The 25,028-nt window shown below is 43.5% G+C and overlaps 1 long non-coding RNA gene across 1 annotated transcript; it reads left to right on the plus strand.

Annotated features, from left to right (window-relative positions):
- The first annotated feature begins 2,322 nt into the window (after nt 1-2,322).
- Nucleotides 2,323-9,908, plus strand: LOC146673105 (uncharacterized). Its single transcript, XR_014908548.1, has 2 exons — nt 2,323-8,866; nt 8,911-9,908. It is a non-coding gene; the product is annotated as an uncharacterized LOC146673105 (long non-coding RNA).
- Nucleotides 9,909-25,028: the final 15,120 nt, after the last annotated feature.

A 25,028-nucleotide genomic window follows, 5' to 3' on the forward strand; every position in this document is an offset into this window, starting at 1 on the left:
CAGTCCATTAATTTCATTGATGTTGATCATTGTAGAAACTTTACTGAATGTCTAATAAAATGTATTTGTGTTTTTTTATTCAATGTAGCCTTCAAACTGGTCAGACTGGTTTAGATTAAAGTTTTGATATGAAACCTTGATGTAGCTGCAGTGTGAACACACTGATACCTGATCAGCTCTGACACAGTCACACTGTTTGCAGTATAAATATTTACACTGCAAACATTCAGAGTGAGTTTCTGTTTCTAGTCTATGGATCCAGTCACACTTTCTACCTTTCCCAGTGAAGTAAAGCCTGAGAGCAGAGTTGAAACCAACAGTGAGCATCATCAGCACCTGCGCTTCATTCAAATGTGGTGACAGGGTTTGGTTATTTGTTCAGCTGCAGGGGAAATTTCCTTTAACAGATGCAATCATTTAAATGTGAGTTTCCTAATTCTCAGTAATGTACTGGGACTGAGAGTCTGCGGGATAAAGGAAAGTGGGCAGTGATGTAAAAACAGAGCAGTTCAAACTCTGTAGTACAGAAATAAAGAATCAATCTGTGTATTGTTAGTGTTTTTGTTAGTGATTTTCAGATGAACCTTCACGAGGCTTTGAACCTTCCAGCTAACTGGTTCACAGAGTTTAATTTCTCAAGGGTCAGAATAAGAAAGACTTTATTTATCCCCAAAGCGCAATTAAGATACAACAGAGCAGCATGACGTTGAAGATAAAGACAGGGCATAAACTGGCAATAAGAGTAAGACAATAAATACACACAGAACATACAGTATATACACAGTTTTAAAATTAAACTGACTGAAAGGTGAATAAATAACTGTAAGTGACTAAAAGTGAATAAAGTGTCGGCAGTATAAAAAGACTGCAGAGTAGTTTATGTTTCTGGGTGTGGGAAATGTTCTTATCGGCTGGAGTTAAAAAGCAGAGTGGCTTTGGGGACAAAGGTGGCGCTCCTCCTCTTAGTCCTGCAGGAAATGCAGCGGAGGTGTCGCCCAGAGGGGAGCCATTGAAATGTGGGGTGAAGAATATGAGAGGGGTCGTTGATGATTTTGGCTGCCTGTCTAAGGGCCTGTTGGCTGAAAACCTGTGCCAGAGTTCTGACAGGCAGGCCGATGATTTTGATGCAGTGTGCTGCAGTCTGTTCCTGTTCTGAAGGCTGAGGGAGTGGAACCAGCAGGTGATGGAGAAGGTCATGATGCTTTCCAGGAAGGCATAGTAAAAAGTCATCATGACTCCAAAGGAGTTGAGTTTCCTAAGGAGGTATAGCCGTTGGTGGCACCTCCTGAGAATCTCCTCTGTGCTGCGGAGAATTTCAGGAGGTTGTCAAAGATGGTTCCCAGGTATTTGTACTCCTCAACTACCTCCACTGGCTTCCGGTGGATGGTGGTGGTGACTGAAGCAGCCACGGGAAGGTCACCACCATCTCTTTGGTTTTGCTCACGTTCAGTTCAAACTCCTGCAGAGTGGGCCCTTGGTGTTGCGAGGGGCCTGACAGCAGTGACAGGACAACTGTGTCGTCAGCATATTTTACCATGTGACGGTTGGGCTGTGTGGGTCTGCAGTCATCAGTGTTATAATATGTATATGTATGTACTAGGGGTGCAACGATACACAAAATTCACGGTTCGGTTCGGTTCGATACTTTGGTGTCACGGTTCGATATTTTTTCGATACAAAAAAAATGTTCATGCATTTTTAATTTGTCATTTATTAAAATTATAAATATATATTTTAACTCAAAAGTACAGTTTTTAAATTTAACCCTGACCCTTGTGCGTGTTTTTTATTTTGACAGCGAATGCGCACCTGCGGACCACTTATGTGCAGCCCTGGTTATTTAGCTCATCATATTGCAGCCACAGAAATTCTTTTGTCCATGAAACCATAAAGCTGCACTTTCTTTTTGCCTTATAGTCTGATTTGTCATAACTTCTCCGTTTTGTGGTAAGCTTTTCTTTGGCTGTCACTTCTTCACCCTGACCTGTCTTATTTGGCTCAGCAGAACTAAAATAATATATATATCATATATCCTGCTGCTTTTACACACGCACTCACATAAGCTCAGCGATTCTCTGCGCGATCAACCTCTCACATGTTTAAGCTGCGGGAGATTTCACTTGTCATGTTTGCATAGTAAGCTAACGATTAATAAGACGATGTCAGAGGAATTGGTGCACAAATTATCATCACTCACAGATCAGTGCTGTCGCTCTCTATACACAGTTCGCACGATTGCAAAGTGAAAGCAAAAAAACAAGCGCAAATTCAAACGCGACTTCAATATGTCACATATTGACAGTGGCTCACCGATGCCAATGACATAATTACCCAGCTACATTTCTGAAAGAATGCAAAAGCATTGACATATATTTTTCGTACAATAGCCCGACGGGCAGGGAAGAGATAGATTTTGGTAGCCCGACTGAAAAAATCGCTAGCTCCGGGACGTCGGGCTAGCGATATTGCAAGCCCTGTATCTGATTGAGGAATCACTCATCTTTGGGAAAGAGAGTTTATTACAGAGAAATGTCTCTTTCCAAAATAAAAGCTATACTATCCGCTTCTTCTGGGCTATATTCTCAGCAGCATATTAAACATATATAAGGAGAATCATGTGCTAACAGCTGTCTAAATGACTCGGCTAAAGTTAGTAGCATGCTTGTTGTTTTTGTCTTTGCACTAGGATGATGTCGGCGTAAATGTGCAGTCATATTCGTTGTGTTCCCACTAGTGCTTTCAGGTTAATCTCGTTGAAATGACCTTAACGCCACAACACGGCAAATCTCCGTTAACGAGCTACCGCCGATCGCCCCGTGCATGGGGCTAGACGGCCAACACGTTAACGAGCTAACTGCGCTAACACACTAGTTCCCACCAATGTAATTGAGCATTGCATGGCACATCCAACATACTGTTTTACTTTAGTCCATGACTCGCTTACCTTCAGGGTCATACGTCACATGAAAACCAAAATAATTCCAAACGCCAGATCTGAATGAGGTTCAATTTGCTTGTTGCAAGCAGAGCTTAACTTCTGTCTCGCTAGCTTGCCCTGCGCTCTTCCTTCTGACGATGCTGTCTGTGTTGAGCGCTCAGTGGATCTGCGCTCGACAGTGCAGCCTAGGCGGAGTAGTCGAACACAGATTCACTGAGCGCTCAACACAGACAGCATCGTCAGAAGGAAAATTGATAAAATAAATTACAAATGTTGTATTGTTCGATACATATGCGTACCGAACCGAAAGCACTGTATCGAACGGTTCAATATCGATACGAATATCGTTGCACCCCTAGTATGTACGTAAATATGTTATGATAAAGAGCAGGGGGGAGAGCACACAGCCCTGGGGGGAGCCAGTGGAGGTGGAACGGAGACTGGAAAGAGAGTAGTTGACACGTTGGTCAAAAAAGTCCAATATCCACTGGATCAGCTGATCATCCAGGTGATATCGGGAGGAAAGTTTAGTGGCCAGGATATGAGGCAGCAGAGTGATGAATGCTGTTGAGAAGTCTGGCGGTTGAGTCAGGGAGCTCCAGATGTTTGGGGATGGAGTTCAAGATGAAGATTTTTGCATCATCGACACCGGCATGGTAAGGAAACTGGAGTCAATCCATCAGGGCTCAGTTGCTCTTATGATGTGCTGTTTTATGATCTTCTCCATGACCTTCATCACCAGGGAGGTGAGGGCCACAGGACGAAGATCATTCAGAGACTTTGGGTTGTTTCTTTTGGGGATGGGGATGACTGTGGAGTGTTTCCACAGCTGGGGGACGGTGTGACTGTCAGTGTTGAAATAGAGTCCGGAACACATTTCCTAGTTGCCCTACACAGTGCCTCAAAACCTGATTGCTGATGTTGTCAGGGCCATGTGAGCTCCTTGCCCTGGTCCTCCTGAGAGCTCTCACCACGTCCTCAGTGCAGAGTGCAGAGCTGCCAGGTTTGAGTGAGGATCTGGACTCCTCAAGCTGGGCCATGTTGTCCGTTTCAAACCTGGTGTAGAAAGCGTTGAGGTCGTCAGGGAGGGAGGAAGGGTTGCTGCCCTCCACCTGGATGGTTCTGGGGTGAAGATCGCAGTATTCACAGAGGCCATGATTTTGAGGCCCTGCCAGGCTGAGTGGAGGTCCCCTGTGGTCAATTTCTTTTCAACTGTGTTTTTATACTTCAGTTTAGCAGTTTTTATGGCCCTCTTCACCTCTTTTTTTATCCAGAGCAGAGCCGGTGAAGAAAATCCTCTTTTTTTTATCAAGGATTTCCTTGAGCTCCTTGGTGACCCAGGGTTTGTTGTTGGAGACTGTTTTTGAGAGGATAATGTTGTCAACACAGAAGGAGATGTATGATGTCACCGTGTCGACTTGTTCGTCAATGTCATCAGAGGGAGAAAGAAGGCTGTCCCAGTCAGTGGCTTCGAAACCTTCTTGTAAGGTGAGGATACTTTCCTCTGTCCACTGCTTGATACTTTTGGTGACCTTTTTAATCCTCTTGATGACTGGGGTGTAAGCAGGGGCCAGCAGGATGGTGTGGTAGTTGCTAAGCTGAGAGGGGGGAGGGGTAGGGCTTTAAATGCATCTGGTACATAGCCATAGCATTTATCCAGAGATTCATGTGCACAGAAACCTCCCTGCTTGTTAAAAATAGGCACAGTTATTACAGGTCATTTTAAGAACAGGATTTGTGATACAGACCTTCTTTAGATTTCAGACTATCATCATTTAAAGAAACTGCTGCAGCTTTTTGGACCTCACCTTTGTGTACTTTGTGTATTTGTGTAAACCAGACTTCAGGTTTATGAATTTAGTGACTTTTATATTTCACATTTGTATATCACCATGGAAACCTATGTTAAAGTCTGTGAATAATCTGGACTCCACCTGATGAAGTCACATCATGTGACTTTCCCCCTCACCCTGATGACCTTCAACTGTGCTGTGTAAACAAACAAAATGAAACGAGCTCTCAGTTTGTTTCTGCTCCAAGATCCGACTGTAAACACTGAAACCATGAGTACCAATATTTACCATGAGTACTTGACAGGCTCGAAGAGTGTGAGAGTCAAGAAAAGATAAAAAAAAAACACATCTGTTCCACTCGACTAACTGTTCAAAAAGGGCCCTATAGCATTTCATGTGCCGACAGAGAAACTTGATGTGTTTTTGGTTTAATTCTGGATGAGCTTCAAAAAATATGACTTTTAGACATGTCACAGATTCTTTTGAATGAGGCAAATTGTAAAAAGGTCTTTGAGTGCTCAGGTAGAGAAAGGTCCTTTATAACCAGTGTATTTACCATGACTAGTGGACAGGCTCAAAGAGCGTGAGAGTAAAGAAAAGACAAAACACTCAGCACTGTTCCACTCGACTGATTGTTCAAAATAGGAAGACAGCATTTCATCTGCCAGCAAAAAACATGATGTGCTTAATTCTGGATGAAGTTAAAAAACTTTTAGACATTTCTCAAATTATTTTCTTGCTAACACACATAAGAAAAGAATTCAAAAGAAGTCGTATGTAAGCCACATCATGATTAAGAAACAACAAACACTGCATTTAGTTATGACTTATATTCAGTTTCTCCAACTAAGATTAGTCATCCTTTAATAAGATTTATGGAAATTATAAACATGTGATGAAGGCAAATGGAATCAGTCCAACATGTTTAATGGATCCTGATCATGTGCAGACTTTACTCTGTAGAAACAGATCTTTGGTTTTATAATTTAATGTTAATCTGACTACAGCTTCTGAGCTTCATCAGTGTGTTTGACTTCAGGCTGGTTCACAGTAAAGTTCACTTGTTAACATGAAACCTTGTTGTATCTGCCAGCGTGAACAGACATCTAATACAGCCACACCCAGACTGCTGGCTTTATTTACTGAATAAATATTTATACTGCAAACACTGACAGTCAGTTTCTCTGTTTCCAGTCTACAGATCCAGTCATCCTTTCTGTCTTCACTGTACATTAATCTGCTAACTTTGAACGATTTTCATTAAATATCTGATCACTGGTCACTGAACTGATTTCAGATCATTTCATTCTGTTTTAATGAAAATTTTCCACAAATTGTTCAGATTTTCTGCACATGCAGGTGGAGGAGCAGGGAAAGGTGTGCTGTTGGACGAGGGGTCAGGTGACTGGAAACAGTAGGAACACACTGCGGCCACCTACAGGGCAGGTGGGGAACAGCAGGGATCTGAAACCATATGAGAAGTTAGTGTGTGAGAAGTTAGAACAAACGGACTTAAGATGCTCTAAGCGATCAAAGTTGATCTGAAACAGAAGATAAATCCACTGATTCTTTGTAAAGTTCATCTGCTGCTCACATAAATCCTGTGATGAAAACTTTATTTCACTGAATGTTTCTTCAAAGCTCATTTCAACCTGTTGAAGTCATGAGTGAAAGTGCAGACTGAGAGTGGATCACATGATGTTTAAGGTGTGTCATGTGACATGCTCAGTATTGTCACACATGTCTAGATTGTCCCTGATATCACAACTGCTCAAACACTGATGATTATATTTGAAGGATTCTTACTGATGGCAGCAAAGTTTGAATGGAGCTCTCTGTCTGTGCTGATTTGTCGCCCTCTGGAGGTCAAAACACAAACTGCATGATGTCACTGTTGATAGGTTTGTAGCTTGAACCTATTCGCTGGAACGTTGAAGACAATATAATTACACAGCAAAAGCATTGAACACCAAGTAGGCAAAGTTCTTCGTGTTACTCGTGTGTGTGTGTGTGTGTGTGTGTGTGTGTGTGTGTGTGTGTGTGTGTGTGTGTGTGTGTGTGTGTGTGTGTGTGTGTGTGTGTGTGGTCAGAGTGTGACCCCATAAATGACTTCCCTAAACCTGCTGGTCTGGAAGTCCAACAGTTCATCTAAACAAAAGGCACTTAACCTAAAACAGATACGGCCACGTTTATCCTGCCATAAAACAATAAAACAAGGTACGACCTCTTCCCATGCTCCCAGAATGTAGGTGTGCATTCCAGTGTGGAATACACACCAAGCCTTTGCAGCCAGTTTCAATGCAAACATTGTTATACACAGCATATGTCAATCACCCTAAATTACTGTAAAAATACACAGTTTGACAAATGTATTAGCAGTTATCCCATTCCTCATTGATCTCATCCAATGGCAAACTGCATCCTACGAGCAAACAAATGAATTGTTAATTTAATAGTGAAAATAAGAAAGTAACATTTTCAAAACATTCCAGCTTGGTGGTGCTTCCTCCGGGTGTGCAAATCACATGTCTCTCTGCAGAGTGGTTTGCGTTCTGCAGGGCGTCACAAATGTCTCTTCCAGTTGTTTCCATCACTGTTCATAGGACCACAGTCCAAATGTATGTAGAATAAACATTCAAACATACCAGTTGGTTTTGTTGTTTGTCAACATGGGTCTCAGCTATCTCCAAAGCTGCAGACCTCTTTTCAGCACTCTAGTTTTATGGCCTCTACCAACCCCCATCACCTCACTTCAGGCCTTCGTCTTGTGAGGGGGATACTTATGACTCCTCCATTGTCCACGCTCTGCAGAAAAACCCCTCTGTGAAAAGGGTGCAGGGTTCAGTTATCTTACTGCTGTTATGATCCCAGCAGTCTTCAATGTGCCAGCGTATGCACAGTATAGTGACACAGCATTAGGTGATGTTCATAGGAAACTGCTGTCATCACCACCATAGCTTCTGGTTCCTGTGCTTTCACAGGATCATGATGTCATCCTTAGACTCCCTCTGGGCTGTCAATGGAGCTTGGCACGCTCCCCTCATCCTTCAGGTGCCCGTCTGTTGTCCAGAATCTCCTCTGTTGGCCTCTGGAAATCCCCTTTGGCACAGCTCTCATTCCAACGCAGTTTCATGGTCCTTGCTGTGGCTCCAAAGTCTGATCTCATGATGGGCCCCAAACAGCTCGACCTTTGACCTCAACCACTGCCTGGGCTGTCAGCTATGCCTGGAATGGTTCTTGCTTCTCACTGGGCCTCTGAAGATTTCTCAGGAGATCCCTTTCAGCAGACTGCTGCACCTGTATTTCCTTGCTAGGAAGAAAAACTTCTATTTGGAGAGCATGTCAACAATCATCAAGCCACATTCTTTAGTTCAGTGAACTTCACTTATAGGCCATCAAAGCCTCATCTGAACATGGATGCACCACTTGCATAGGTTTAATACCTGTAAATAAACGGTTAATCACACAAATCACTGCAACAATCATAAAAAACATTATTTCATGTTAATCCTGGACCCCTCCTCTTGACGCATGGACACTCCCATGAGTCAACTCATCAAACCTGGATTCCTGTCTTAAAGAAAAAGGTTAGCGAGATCATGTCCCAGGCAACATCAGGGCATCTCCGCTGGAGTAGCTCCGTAACCCTGCAATAAAATATGTTAGTGTGTTTTGCATATTAAATTTGCTTAACACCTGGCTCTGCCAAGAGCCTGCATACACACCATCATGGCCTGGAAAGCAAAATCTGGAAGTAAAATCAAACTTCACACTTGTAAACAATTGTATCATAAGAGTAATAAGCATTCAACATCAACAAGACAAGTGTCATGTGCAGGTTTTCTCAAATCAGTAAACTACAACTATTACCATAATTTGCCTCAGACATGGATCATCCCATGTGCTCAGTTAACATTAATGTAATCGGTGACTTCCCTTAAGCAAAGTCACTCCACTCATATATTACTAGGAGCTCAAAAGTGGCCACCAAATGAGCTCCATATTAAACTATTCCATAAACACTGCATCTCTTATTTGTTTTTCTCATGTCACTTGTCCGCTTCTGCTGAATCTTCTACATGCATTCTCAGAAAAACAAACATTAGCAATACACATTGACCGTGGTCAGACGGTGGTCAGACGGTGGTCAGACGGTGGTCAGACGCAGGTCAGATGCAGGTCAGACGCAGGTCGACAGGTTCCAGAGGTGCCATAAAAACACCATAAAGTTAGCCATCCATAGCTGTGGAAAGAAGTGACACTAGTTTTCAACACAGGAAATTTCTCACATGTTATTCACATTATCAAAGTAACCTTCACATTTTCCCAAAAACACAGTGTAACAGCATCACCCACTCATAACCTATAAACACAGTTTCTTCACACATAAACCCAGAAATCCTGTAGTAGGAAAAAACATCAACCAGTTGTCCTGGTATAAATCGCATCATCAAATCACATGAAGAACTGTAATGCTGTAGAAAAGAAATGCAAATGTTAGCACTGCACAGGTGTGTACACACTTTCTCACAGTTTCCTCTGTGAGCAACACAGGATAGTGAATAACACCCCTGGTAGATGCACAGACACAGAAAGTGGCATTTAAAAGGTTAAATCGTCATGCAACCTCGAATGTTGCTGTCATCTTTCTGCTCCTGTAAAAGGAAACACACAAAGATTCATCTGCACCTTTGTCAGGTGGGGGTTAACTTCGCACAGTAGTGTTACATCAGTAAAGTCTATCTTGCTGATAGTGGAACCTATCGTCGCATTTAGTTTCCACTCTCAGCAAAATGACGTCATTTGAAAAAGAAAAAGAAGAACTTTAGATCGGATTACCTCGCTGAATCCTTTTTAGGCAGGGACTCTCATTTTCTAATTGTCCCAGATAAGTGGCTTTCTCCAGAACCCATTTTAATGTGGAGAAACTCACTTGCAACAATTTTCCCGACGACGTGTAGTACAGCGCTTTCTGTTCTAATCGTGCAGATCTGCTCAAACGACAGAGATTATCAAACAAAACTTTCAGTGCACTGTGAAAGTATTAAAATAAAAAGGCCTTGTTAAGTCATGACACAAGCTCCTCATCTCAGGAGGGTAAATCATACCATTAGCATGGTTCATCATACCATCATACTAATTGGCAGGCTCAACTTCACAACAAAAAAAAATCATCAGCTAAATTCACTCCAAACCAACCATCAGCTGCACAACACACAACATAACCCTAATGTCTTATTAGCTATGAGTTTAATCACCAGGTCTGTGCTCTTCACTCATTTAGGCCACAGATTTTATTCAGTTTTCCTTTTTTCCCTTCATCATAAAACATGTGACATGTTGTCATGCACTTCACAAAAGAAGTTTGTTCTTATGTATTCAAAGTTGTGTATCTAAATACAGGATTCACTCGCACATCAAAACAGGAAACTCAGTGTTTTAGAGTCTCCACTCAACACACAACAAACTCCAACACATCTCATTCACTCGTGCTAGAATTCAGTCACCTTTCATTAATCTAAGAACGATCAACTAATTTGCATATCAGCTATTAACCCACTAAGATGACAGGACAACAGAAAAGCATGTTCAAAATAATATCACAAAAATAGAATTTCCCTCATACAGTAAATTACTTGTGCTGCATCAATCAAGCAGGAAGCTTCACCCAATTTACTATATCAACGACTAAATTTATTGTCTGATCACTGGTTGGTCAAACCAGAATCTTTTTTCCCACGAAAGTTAAACTGTTGTCCTGCAACCTAGAGAGTCAATTTTTGCATTGGATAAATTCAGTATTTGATAACAAGTGTCTGTTAAATTGACACTATTTTAACACTGATGAAAGATAACAAGCTAATTTTCATTACATGGGTGTTTGTGTTATTAGACAGGTTTAATCAATGTCTGTGGAGCTGCATCTCCAGCAGGGCATGTTCTTAAAGCTGCCTTTCATTCACACTTCTCTGCTATTATTTAATCATTTCTTAACTAATGTGCTATGAGTCCACTGGTCTTTGCATCACACGAGGTGACTTGGACAAGATGATAAACAGACTCACATGCTTAAGATGTTGTCTAATCTTCATAAGCTCTCTTGTGTTTGTGTTAGTAGGGTTAATGCATGTTCTGCTTGTGTGTGTGATTTTGTATATGTTTCTTTTTTCGCAGTGTTTCAGACTCCTTCACAATTTTCCCACTTAAGCAGTCAGTTTTTTTTCCCCAGGTTTGCTAACCCAAATTTTGATTTCCCACATTAAATAACAAAATTCCTATGTGTTCTCACCACTCCTCTCACTCTGTTGTCCTCTCACTCTTCAACAGTCCAACAGCCGGCAGTTCTCCTTCAGCTTTGTCCTGTGTTCCACTGTCTCTTCTTGCCATTTTCTCCAAAGGTGGCAAATGTCAAACTCCAACAGTCTCCTCAGTTCTCCTCAAACGTTCTTGTCACATGCACAGTGAATTTGCAGCTTGTTGGAAACACAGTGCCATTCATCCAATCAGGCAGGATGATGGGTTTGCTCTTCTTCTCTGATGCTGTTTGTCCACACTGCTGCTGCTTGCTGGGACTCTTTGCTCAGGACTTTGCTGCTGTCTCTTTATCTGCCATGTTATTGCTCTTTGGAGCTGCATTGCTTGTCTTCAGGGAGGAGTGAGAGCTTGCTTGTGAGGTTGAGAGACACATGGTGCTGTAAATAAGTTAGCCAGAAACTTGGCCTGAATGTTTCCAATGATGTTAAACTATAACTTTCTTCCGACCGCTGCATGTGGAAAATTGATTCAGGTCTGCTTTTCACCTGAAAGTGACAAACTAAGACATGTTCATTATTATTATCACTGCTTAATCAACACACATCTCTCTCTCTCTGTTTTTGTGAACAGTCCTTTCTTAAAAGCAGAAAATTAGATTGTAGTTGTTCTTGGCTGATCAACACAAAACCTTTTTCCTATGATTTTTTTTTATCTACAATATAAATTCTTTCTCTTTTTCACTCTTTTTTTTTTTTACAATAGCTGGTGACCTGCAGAATCACCGCTCTCACAATCAGAGGCAATTACTTTTACACAGCGCACAAAAACACTGTGACATCAAACACATTCACACTCACTTTGTCATCTGCATAAATAAATCATATGGCTGATGATATGTGCCATGGTGATCCATATGTATGATCACAAGTTTATTTAATTATTTTTAACCCAACAAAACAAATAAACAGAAACATGATGCGGATGCTATGAACACTCTACACACGTGAGTCAAGATGCAGAAAAACTGCTCACGGAAACGCTGCACACTCCAGTTATCACAGTTATAGTTCTGTTTCCCTCTCTTCGAGGAGTTCTCAGACAGCTCTCGATCTGATAATGTGTAGCTTGCTCATCAGCTCAGAAAAAACCGCAACGCAACCTCACACAGTGGTTGCGTGCTTTTCCCACAGTGGCAAAGACTTACACTTTCATATTCAATTCAGCTTCTCCATCATGTACTTTTAGATGTTTCATACAGGGTTCAGCATATTAGTTGTTTTCACAGGTGTGCTCTATATCTCAACAATGGCTCATAATAAGACGACAGTCTTTCACACAGGTCAAGTGCCTCTATGCACTTCATTATTTTAAATATTTGCCTATTTTACTACATCTCATATGTCATTGTACTGAATTTGAGCAACCACAAGCTTAATGTAGATTACTTTTAGCAATTATCCACCTCAATTAAATCTATGGTCTGGAACACAGGCTGTTGTCGATCAGGGAAAGCTAAAGAATAAACATTTTGTGTCAGCAAGGGGGTGGGGGAAGCCATTCACCAGAGCATATCTTAAGTGCTACTGATGTGGGCTGGCCTTCTCCACATGCTCTTCAAGGCTGGTGTGTTTTCTGAAAACTTCTAACATTTGAATCTCTTTCATTTATAAGCCTGCGATTAACCGCACGGCTCAGGACCATGTGAAACCCGCGCGACCATGCTCACGTGAACCCGCGCAGCTAAGGAGCCGTTGCTCTCTTTTTTTTAAAAAATTTAAATACTTTGTGCTGCCAGGAGCAAAGTCCAGCATAAACGTCTGTTACCCTCCGACACACTCTTGGTTGCTTAGGAATCCATGATAACGACAACAGCTGGTGTCACGGACCACGTGTTCCGCTCTGCACGCACTCACACAACAACAACAACGAAAACAACAACGACAACAACACAAAATAGGCCTATCGTCCAGCACAGTCTGGACCCCGCGGAACTTCTCAACACCCCACAAAGTGGCGGAGAACTCACCTCTCGCTCCACAAAGTAGCGAGGAGCCTCTCACTCCACAAAGTAGCGAGGAAGCCAGATAACCGAATTTCCCAGAGGAACCCACCCGAGGGATTAATAAAGTTCTATCTTATCTGATCTCTTATCTTATCTCTCCACAAAGTAGCGAACTTCTCAACGCCTCACAAAGTGGCGGAGAACCCACCTCTCGCTCCACAAAGTAGCGAAGAACTCACTTATCGCTCCACAAAGTAGCGAACTTCTCAACGTCTCACAAAGTGGCGGAGACTGCACAACCACACGGTTATAGAGTCGGGCTCTAGGGACTTACTTGGTGTTGCTTAGTGTGTAATATCAGCCTCGGATCCCGCCGATTGTCATTCATCGAGGAGAAAAGACAGACAGTTAATCCACAGGAACTTCCTGGCTGACGTCAGTCTTTCAGCGTGTCTCTTCTCCCCTCGGTGAATGTCGACTCCAGGGCTCCAGCTCTCGAAGGACCAATTAATGATAGCTTTCTAGCTTGAACCTATTCGCTGGAACGTTGAAGACAATATAATTAAACAGCAAAGCAAGACACGAGTAGGCAAAGTTCTTCATGTTTCTCGTGCACGGGAGAGAACCGGACAAACGCCGTTCCTTCGCTTGACCCCAGTTGCTCTCGTCCGTTCTCCCGTAACACTGCTCTTTTATTGAGGTTACATGAATATGCATAGGTTCATTAACATATGACGTCTACATACACACAAAGAGTACCGTGTGTGTGTGTGTGTGTGTGTGGTACTGCTGATCAAAGGGTCCTATAACATGAAAGCACAAAAGCAAACATCCTTGGTCAGGAAGAGGGTAGTCTCCCCCTCACCCTAAATGGTTCACCCTAGATAACACGGTGAGGAAGTCCAGCAGTTCATCAAACCAAAAGCACTTAGACTAGAACAGACGTAGCTACGTTAATCCTACCGTAAAACAATAAGACAAGGTACGACCTCTCTCATGCTCCCAAAGTGCTCTCTAATGCACACAAAGTTTGCAGACTATCAAGGATCAAAACCTCTACCAATCTACAACTAATTACAAAACTCTAAGCATATATAAGTAGATATTGCTAAGCATAAATGGAAATCAACAATACAAAACCTAACACCTGCTCCATGGTTTTTCACAACATTTTGCACATCACTATTTAATACAGGAAGTAGGTGAACTAAAACAAGTCATCGTTCTTTGTGAGAGGACCATATTAATGAAACAAACCTCAATGACATCATAGGGATCCCTAAAGATGCTCCTGCTGCTTCTCTTCCTCCTCATCCTAAGCTTCCTTCTCCTTGTCCTCGCCTTCCATCCAATTGTAATTCAACCTAATTGTGTTGCTCCCCCTCCTCTTCCTCATTTTGTTGGAGCTGTGAACACAATTAAAGTGAATCTGGATTAATTTGTGCAAACAAGAAAAATCTACAGCTTTTTGGTCAGAGGTGCTCTTGTGATTTAAGCCGGGTAGAGTAGATTTATCTGTTGATGCTACCTGCTTCAGCTCTGGCTGCTGAGTGATATTTATACCCTGGCTGGATTACAAACTTTAACTATGTGCTGAACTTTGGCCCACCGTTGATACCTCTTGTTAGTATAACGACCTCTTCTTAGCTTGTATGTATGATGTATGATGGTGGATAAATGAAATATACTAAAAAATAACTATATTACAAAAGAACATGTCACGGTTCTGGGCCCGTTGGACCCAGTATTTTGAGTTTATTATGTTTTGGTTTATTTTTGCATTATGGATTGTTTTCTGATGTTCTGGTCCTTTGTTTATTATTATCATTATGGATCTGTTTCTGTTATTCTTGGTGAGGGATCAGTTCTTAGGTTTTGGGTTCTCATGTGTATTGCAGTTTCTGTTCAGTGTCATGTCTGCATCTGGTTTAGTACTTCTTGTTTCCTGTCTTATTGTGAAAGTCTTTGTCTTATGTTAGTGTGTGCAGCTTAGCTCCACCGTCTCGTTAGCCCTGATCTCCCCCAGCTGTGTCTCCCTTCTGTGGTCCATTCCCTCATTACTACCCTGTGTATTTAAGCCCTGTGTTTTCCCATGCTTGGTGTCGTGTCGTACCTTCAGATTATGCCTGTGTGTTCCTGTTCTCTGGTTTCAGTGGTCACTTCATGTTTTGTTTTCGTACCAGCAATAAAGCTGAGGTTTTTGAGTTTCACGTTAGTGTCTGAGTCCTGCGTTTGGATCCTCCTCTCCGCCTGCCCACACACAGAGCCCTGACAGAACATCTATCTTGGAAACATCAAATGACCGGAGCATAACTTGTCAACTAGTCCGAAAATAAGTTATGCAGGAACAGTCAAAGACACACCTTCTCATGTCACATTTCTATTCATTTCTATATAATTAGATTAGACAATAAAGAGTTATCTAATCTAATTATTCATTCAAAACACTTATGCATAGCTGTATTTTATACAGCTCATACAGAATTCAAAGTACAGGTTCATGTGAGTATTTAATGTACGGCTCAGATTGTAACAGCAGTCTGGCGAGGAAGGAGCGGCTAGCCGGTCCAGCGGGCATGTGGTGTGGAGGTTAGCCGGATAACACGGAGCCGGTCAGTTAAATTAAACAACAGACCTTTATTCCTTGTCAGCAACATAAGACCATACAAGCCAGGTCTCCACGGCTCTACACTGTCCGTACATACATGTGCGGGGATTGGTAGTCGCCGGTGCCAGGCCGTTACGATGGTGAGGTCTATCCTGAGAACAGAACACGAGCAGCATGTAATGGCTGCCACGCTATACTCACACACCCCCTAGGAGACTCCCCCCCTAGTGGTGCTATAACCCAAAAGGTTTGTTACATCACCCCCCCGGCAATTCGCAGGCTGTCCTCAGCCGGACCCAGGTGACCCTCCTCCCGCTACCCTTCTTCACTATACATAGTTACATTAGGTACTAAGCAGGTTGTGGAGGAATTGTTAGACACCCTTACCTTATGCATTGGTACAGTCAATAAACAAAATTAGTGCTTGAAGCAAACAATACAGAACATGCAGTATTACTGCCAATCCATCTTCCAGAGATGGTCATAGACAAGGGAAACAGTCAGACATACAACACAACCGGTCACACAAATCAGTACAACCGAAAACCAAACAAAGGCTCTCACGGGCCACGATGACGAGGGCTCAGTGGAACAGAACAAGTAATCACCCCTTATGAACAGAACATGTATGAAACCAACCCTCAGTCAACATTGAGTCTGTCCGTATGATGACGGTTAGTCCACCTGGTAGCAGTCCAACCCTCAGTGATTCTGGGGCACCGGCGGGGTCTCAAATGATAGTGTTCCCCCTCGGCCGGTGGCGACTCAGAGGCGCCCTCGGCGGGGTGCCCGCCTGTTTCGATATCCCCTGAACTCGGGAATGAGGGCTGTTCCCCCGTTTCAGTCTCATCCAGGCTCTCCTGGGCCGAAGTCCGGTGCCCTGAAGGAGATGTGGAGTCCCAGGAGTAAAATGGCTGAACGTTCACGACGTGGAAGACTCCTGCGTCTTCACCAGTGTCAATCTTGGCTAATCTGTAGTTGACCTCCCCAAGCTTCTGAGTAACCTGGAGGGGCCCTGTAAACAAGGGTGCCAGCTTGGCCGTGAAGCAAGATTGAGCGTCCGATCGATGATGAGCTTTGACTTTCACCAAGTCTCCGACTGCGTAGGTCATCGGCCGGCGTCTCAGGTCGTAGTAGCGTTTCTGCCTAGCATGGCTGCGAGCCAGTGTCTCCCTGGCCCGATCGTGGGCCTCCTGAAGCGACGCTTTAAGGGTCTCCGGATAGGGCATGGATGACTCCTCGCTCTCCCCGGACGGCTTAGTAAGCAAGTCAAGGGGTGTCTCCAGCTCCCTACCATACAACATCATAGCAGGGCTGAGTCCTGTACTTTCATGGGGGGCCGAGCGCAGCGCGAAACAGATTTGGGACATGAACTTATCCCACGACGCGTGCTTATCGCCCACGTATGCGCGGATGGCCGTTTTGAGAGTTCTGTTCACTCTTTCGGTCGCATTAGTTTGCGGATGATACGCCGTCGTGAGGCGGTGGGTGGACCCAAGAGTGGAGAGAACAGAATCAAACAGCTCACTGACAAAAGGTGAGCCCCTGTCCGAAATAAGGTACCTAGGGGCCCCATGCCTAGCAAATACCTCGTTAATGAACTTACTGGCTGCCACTCGAGCCGTCGCATCCCGAACCGCACACACTTCGATCCACTTGGAGAAATAGTCTACGAAGACCAGTATGTACGAGTTCCCCGAAGCGGTGCGAGGTAGTGGTCCGACAAAATCGACCCCTGCGTATTCCCAGGGTCGCTGGGGCGAAATGGGGACCATGAAGCCCGCTGGCTTTCTTTGACTGGGTTTTGTGAGTTGACATACTGGGCACGACAAGACGTAGCGTTTAACTTCCGATGCCATCTTGGGCCAGTAAAACCTAGACTGCATTCTTGCTAGTGTCTTAGCAATCCCCAGGTGACCTGCTGTAGGGTGGTCATGATAATAACCGCACAGGGTACCCCGGAGAGCCGTAGGAGCATACAGCTTCAGCTCCTCCTGGGGGCGAAGATTGCGCTTATGTTTCGGACCTCGGTAATAGAGTAGGCCGTCATTGACCACCAAGGACGGTGAAGGACTGGCATCCGAACCCAGGTTGGGGGAACACTCCAGGTCTCGGAGCTTTGGACCTGCACCTGGGTCATCTAACTGCAGCTGCCTTAGTTGTGTTCGGTCCTCTAACAAAAGGGGAGGCTGGGCGCGAAGATCCATGCCCCACATGACAGCATGCTCCGGCAAGATTTCAATAGGAGGACCCTCTGGTGCAGGTAGTGGGTTGCGAGACAGAGCGTCTGGCACCCTGTTGTGCACCCCCGCCTTATGTACGATGGTAAAGTCAAAGTCCTGCAAGCGCAGGGACCACCGCGCCAACCAGCCAGTAGGGTTTGGGCGTGACATCAGCCACTTAAGGCTGTTGTGGTCAGTCAAGACCGTCACATGAAGCCCTTCCACATAGGGACGAAAGTGTTCTAAAGCCCAAATCACGGCCAGACACTCCTTTTCTGGCGTAGAGTATGGTTTCTCTGCCTTGTGAAGAGCTCGACTCGCGTAAGCGACCGCTACTTCCCTACCCTCTGCATCCTTCTGCATTAAGGCCGCCCCCAAGCCAAGGTCACATGCGTCCGTATGGATGAAGAAAGGCCGGGAAAAGTCAGGGAGTGACAGGACAGGCGCTGTCGCAATGCTCTGTTTCAGGAAGTCCATGGACTCCTGACACCTGTCATCCCACTGAAAGGTAACATCCTTCCTTGTCAGGGCGTGCAGAGGTTCTGCATGGCGAGCGTATTCCTTTACGAATCTGTGGTAGTATCCCGTCAGACCGAGAAACTGCCGCACCTGTTTCATTGAGGACGGAGTTCTGAACTGCATCACAGCCTTGATTTTGTCATCGTCCGGTTTAATGCCATCCGGGGTAACCCGGTAGCCCAGGAAGGTGAGCTCCTTCAGGCAGAACTGGCATTTCTTAAGCTTCAACGAGAGACCCGCAGACCTAAGTCTCTCAAGGACCTCCCGCAGGTCCAACAAATGCTGTTCGAAGGTAGGGGACACAACCACGATGTCATCCAGATATACAGCACATGTCTTGTAAACAAGGCCGCTGAGGACGTTGTGCATCAGCCTCTGAAAGGTGGCTGGTGCGTTGCAGAGGCCGAAATGGAGCACGCGAAACTGAAACAGCCCACAATGGGAAACAAAGGCTGTTTTAGGACGTGAGTCCCCTGAAACCGGCACCTGCCAGTAACCCCTCGCCAGGTCCAATGTTGAAATGAATCGACCTCTCGCTAGGAAGTCGAGAGACTCATCGACCCGCGGTAAGGGGTATGAGTCCTTCCGAGTCACCTGGTTCAGCCCCCTAAAGTCCACACAGAACCGTGGGTCAGCGCCCAACCTGTTAACAATCACGACAGGTGCGGCCCAGGGGCTCATGGACGGTTCAATTATGCCATCCTCCAGCATTTTCTGGACCTGCTCTTCAATGAGTTGTTTCTTTGCAGGGGAGGTGCGGTATGGGGGGAGGAGGTTAGCCGGATAACACGGAGCCGGTCAGTTAAATTAAACAACAGACCTTTATTCCTTGTCAGCAACATAAGACCATACAAGCCAGGTCTCCACGGCTCTACACTGTCCGTACATACATGTGCGGGGATCGGTAGTCGCCGGTGCCAGGCCGTTACGATGGTGAGGTCTATCCTGAGAACAGAACACGAGCAGCATGTAATGGCTGCCACGCTATACTCACACACCCCCTAGGAGACTCCCCCCCTAGTGGTGCTATAACCCAAAAGGTTTGTTACAAGATCTACAGACTTTCAGAGTTTCTAGAGCAGACACAGAGCTCACGTCACAACAGGCTTCAGGCGCCATTTTAGTGACTTTAACAATATATTACATTTTAATTTCGGTCTAGCTGACATTAGGTTATGTACGCAGCACGCAATTGAACCACATATTTTAGAAGCCAAAGGTTCAAATTAGCTGGGAGCACCTTCACTCAATTATAACAGTGGTTTTGTTAGGAAAACAGTTTTTGTATACCAGATACTAAATTGCGCTGACCTCAACGGCTAACGTATCTAGCTAATCGCTACTGTTAGCACAACATTAACAGCAAGCTACAATGACGAGTAACAAAAACAAAACAGTAATAAGGTTTCAATGAAAATGTTTTACCTTTTCCAACAGTCCCAGAATCCAGAGCTTCAAAGTCCAGCAGGTACTGAAGACTGTTATCCGTTTCGCTGTCACCGTCCGTGAGTTTTTTCCCCCGAAAGGTCAAGGCCCGCCGCTCGCACACTCTGTCTGCGCATGCGCATACCAACGACTGACCCCCTCCGTCCGCTCCCGGGAGGTTATAGTATGACGTGTTCTGACATTACTCTCTCCCTGTCATTTATTTGGCTCAAAACACATATTAACAAATTGCTCAGTGATGAACAACTACTCAGATCATTTACCAAAGCAGTGCGCTTTGTCAAAACAAAGTGTGTGTTCATTACACTGACATTCTGTTCTGCAATTGTTATTTACTTGTATTTTATAATTTGACTTTACATACTGCTGGGTGGTTTGTAAAGTTTACAATAACTAGTATTATCATTATGCTATATTTTCAAAAATACATAATAATCTTAAAGGAATGCCTTGGAGTAGAAAATAGTAATGCTTTATTAAAATTTAAAACTAAAGTACAGTATTTGAATGTGTGTATTGTGTCTACTGTTTGTTAACTCACCATATTCATAGTGTGTTTGTGGGGTTAGGTGTGTGTGTGTGTGTGTGGGGGGGGGGGGGGGGGGGGGGGGGTTAGGGTCTTTAGGCTTTGGCCCTATGTTAGTTTGGTACTACGTAGGCACACAAATTTGAATAAATTTTACTCAATTTTAAATACATCAATCTTTACTGATGCCATTGCCTCTAGGATTTATAAAAATTTATTAAAATGTTGAATGTCAGTTTGTTTGTTGTTTTTTATAGTTCCTTTTTAGGACTTTTGTGGAATGTCTGAGTAGGATTTTCCTTTTGAGTGTGTTGTTTTAATACAAACAAATGTCACTGGTATACCAAACCATTCATTATATTTTTTGAAGCAGTTGTGCATCACATGAGAAAAATGTGTAGGTGACAATGTTTTTCTTTGTTTGTTTGTGACTGTAATTTAATATTTGAGTATAAAGTCCCACCCACAAAAAAAAAGTATATCACTGACCACGAAACACCTTCAGAACCATTCAATTTTAGTTTCAGAATATATTTTAAAAGCCATGTACCTTTGCTTTCTGAACAAAGACCACCAACTTTCAATCCGTTGATTTGTAGTTGAGGTACCATACATATGACTGTGGGCTCCTGCAAGTTCATCTCCATGGTCTGATCTTAAAGCACAGTGAATGGCTGCCATTGTGCCATTTTCTGTGCCACAGTCTGTACGAAGGCATGCTGGAAGTTGACCAAACCGTGACAAGAACTCCATATAATATTTTGCAATGATACCTGGGTCATTATTTGAGCTGCCACAGCTGAGCCACATAACTTTCCTTGAAAATGCACATGCACTAATAGCAACACCAAAGGGCTTCAGCTTATCATAACCCATCCACATGCCACACTTGATTTGGTCCTTCTGAAAAATATCCTCTTCGAACAAACCTGCGTTTACAGCGACGCTTAACACCATATGGATCTAGTCTTGAGAGTATGTGCATTACATAATTTCTTTTAACTTTCAGATTATGCTTTTGTCGCAGTGTCTGACACATGGATCTGTAACCCAGAAGCTGACCTGAGCCTCTCAGTTCTTGTGTAACAGTGGAAATGACAATGTCAGTGGGAGTAAAGTCAGTCCTTCTAGTCATTCCAGCATCTTTTACCTTCCTCTTTAATGTTCTCAGACTCATACAAATATTATGCTTGTTTTCAAGAAAATCCAGGATCACTTCATATGTATGGCCCTCACAGAAATACTTATTGATGATGTCTGTGACTGAGACTGGGCCTAAGGTTGAAGAGAAAACATGAAAAGATAATTACGACCGCAGGAATCAAATGCACTTAATAAGTGTTTTTTTTTAAAAAAATACCACATCTGAAACAAGTCTCAATAAACATGACTCAAGTATTTAATCTTCTTGATGTGTGCTTAAATAAAGGCCAGCAAAAGCTCAAAGAACATGGACCAGGATTTAGGACTTATCACTCTCATTAAGACCTCTATGCTGACAACTCAAAATGAGCAAAATTGGAGAAGTTAGAAGAATTTCGTCACTGTGTACATATGCCCTATTAAGTCATAAACTACTTTTTAAAATTATGCTGTAGAACCGGTGGCAGGCTTAAACCAGAATACAGTTCTTAGTACCTAGCAGTTCATGCCTTTGCGTTTTTGGAATTCTGATTTATCTTGGCATACAGAGTCTTTATCAATACAAAAACCTTAGAATAAGGAAATGAATATAGTACTTTGGAATGGCACATGAATAATAATCCCCCCCCCCCCCCCAAAAAAAAGTTTAACACTCACTACTGAAGCTACTGTGGTGTATATAAGTCATTATGAAGCAATTAAAAGGTGAGCAATAAATACTAGAACTTAGGAAAGTGAAGTGCTTACCATTCTCTATAAAAGGTGCTAAAACTTGAATGTTAGTTCCACAGGACCCACAAAAAAACTCCAATTTGCCCCACTAGCTGGATTCCACAATATGGACAATACATTGCCTGATGAAGACACAATGCCAAATTAAAACCTGAACACATTAACTGCAATATTCCTTAATGACTTTGACTTATTAGTACCGGTATTTGTTCTCGAGTTTAAAAAAGCTTCATTTCTAAGGCTACATTAAACATTATCTTTGTTAGAATTATCTTTGAATGTATATTCCAGATATCTGTAGTATTATTAGAATCATGAGATTACAACACATTTACCTCTCCTCCACTTCTTTGAAGTGTGTCCCAGTCCTAGCGCACTGGTTAGCATGTTTTGGTTCGTGCAACTGGTCCGTCGGGTTATTGTCTCCCCGGGAACATTTCCGTTGTCTTTTTTCCTATTTCCGTTGTGCTTTGTGTGGTTTTGCAGCGCTTTTCTTTTTGTAGCATTTTTCTTTTTGCAGTGCAGCATTTTTCTTGAAGTTGCAGTGCAGCGTCTTTCTTTTGTAGCATTTTTCTTTTTGCAGTGCAGCGTTTTTCTTGAAGTTGCAGTGCAGCGTCTTTCTTTTTGCAGCGTTTTCCTTTTTGCAGCATTTTTCTTTTTGCAAGTATTTTCTGAAGTTGCAGTCCGTTTGGCCTCTCAGGGCCACCGTATCTTTGCCATCTATTCGAGGTGTCCCACAAAACACTGTCTTCCATCTTCGCCCAATACCATTGATGTTTTGTATGCCCGCTTAGGAGCATTGGTGCATTGGCCTGAGAGGCACTGTCTGCAGGCCTCCTCAGTTTAGTGAAACTTTTGGAAATCGAGTAGCCATCATTGTTGACTGTTTTGAGATTCGAACAGAATCTTTAAAGGCACGTGCACAAACATACTCTCATTATAAGGGTACACACACTATAAAATACCTCATCGAGATTACACTCCACAGATCTATGTCAGCAAAAGGCAGCAATGCAAAGGCAGGAGGGACAGTCTGCACAGTCTATTCAAATCAAGTCCCCCACGAATAAAGGATCCTCAGCCTTTTATACTCTCAGGCAGGCAGCCGTGCCATTGGTCCGCTGTGTTCAAGGATCCTGCAGCAGCCAATGGTGGGTGTGGACTGCCACACTCCGATCTGCATGAAGTTGGGCGGGCATAGGTCCCTGGCCAGCCAATCACCTGTGAGTCCTGGAATGCTTGGATTTCCATAGAGGAAGGTGGGGCTATATGAGGCCAGGGGCTGTAACACAATAAAACAGAAAAGAAAAGTATGTTTTTTTTAAATTCAAGATCTGTTCACATGTACTTAGCAAGTATATAAACATGAAATGCAAACTATTTACATGGCAACGCACAGCTGGCATCAATCGTAAACCACAAAATGAAACACTAGGTTATTTAGAGCAGCACTTTGTTAGGAGAAGTATTTGCCAACAAGTTCAGGAAGGCACACTTTTTGGAAGAAGTCTTGTGCTTGCTTTAAACGCGGTTCCCAGAAATCCACATTAGGGATGATGGGGATCACAGCAAAGTCTCTTTGTGTCCATACGACGAGGTCACAGTGGTTGGCGCTGGTAACAAAGATTTGTGTTTGTACCTGACAGTAGTATGGGTGCGCCCGCTTCAACTGAAGACCATTAGCAGCTACCTGCAAGAAAAAGTCTTTGTCCTGTGCAGCCAATGCCTGCTTAATGCTGGCCGTTCATTGTTTAAAAGGACACTTTATGTCCCGACACTCCTTACCACAACAGTCACATATTGTGAGTCCATCTGCTCAGTTCACGGATCCTCCGACTTGGTGTTCACACAGGAATCACATAAACGAACCTGCAGTCTGTGGTGATGTGCTGCCATTATCTCGGTGTAAGCCTTTCGTGAGTCCTCTTCATGCTCGACGCCCCATCTTGTTTGCACAGTAGAGAAGGTCCTTTCAGGGTAACACACACGATTCACAACACTTTGGGCTGGAGTGTCCAAACTTCTAGCCAAAACAGCATGCATCACCGAAGCTGTGATTCTCCCTGCACGCCAGCGAAACCATGCAGGGGTCATGTGCTGTGATCTAGTCCGTGCTTCAATTTCTTCCGCCTGCGCCTCAGTAAGAGTTGCTGCCGTAAGAAACTTTGCACAGTGCACCTGAAGATCTGGAAGACCAAGGGACTCAGCGTCTCTGTTGTGTAAACACGCCAGGGATTGGGGTAATGTGGGTGACTGTGTAGTGTAATTGGTGTAATAGTTTTCCATTCCACACAAACCTGCAGCTTTACTGCGTTCCTGCAGTGTTCCCAGTAACGGTGAAAAATCTTCCAGCATAGCAGTTGGAACTAGCAGACGGTGTGTTTATGTTGTCATCAAGAGCAAGTTTTTGGGCAGTTGCTGAAGAGAAGTCAATGTTATGTGCAACCTCGGGCTGTATCTTGGTCATATTTCTGGGCAACACCCAATATGCAGGCTCGTCTGTTACAGTTCTGGTGCCTCTGATACGCACTGTAGTCTCAACTTTAAACCAAAGAGCAGCGACATGGGTGCAGGTCTCTGCGACTCTGGCCATGCATCCACGCACCAATCGCAGCAGGGCCCTGGCACAGCTGAATTAACATAAACAGATGCGTTGATTGAACAAAACAAACACATACAATGAAGATTTGTAACATCATCTGTTTCATTTTAGCGTTCATTCAAGATGTTTTTGATATCAAATCTCCTCAATAATCTGGAAGACCAATAATAAATAGTATTCAATATCAAACTTGAGTTTTTGAGACTCAGAAGACATTTAAACTCTTCAGAAATATTGTTGCT

This window comes from Rhamphochromis longiceps, linkage group LG3 (assembly GCF_057381845.1).
Source record: "Rhamphochromis longiceps isolate RC_006_pf linkage group LG3, R_longiceps_female_GT1.1, whole genome shotgun sequence".
NCBI classification, from domain to species: Eukaryota; Metazoa; Chordata; class Actinopteri; order Cichliformes; family Cichlidae; genus Rhamphochromis; species Rhamphochromis longiceps.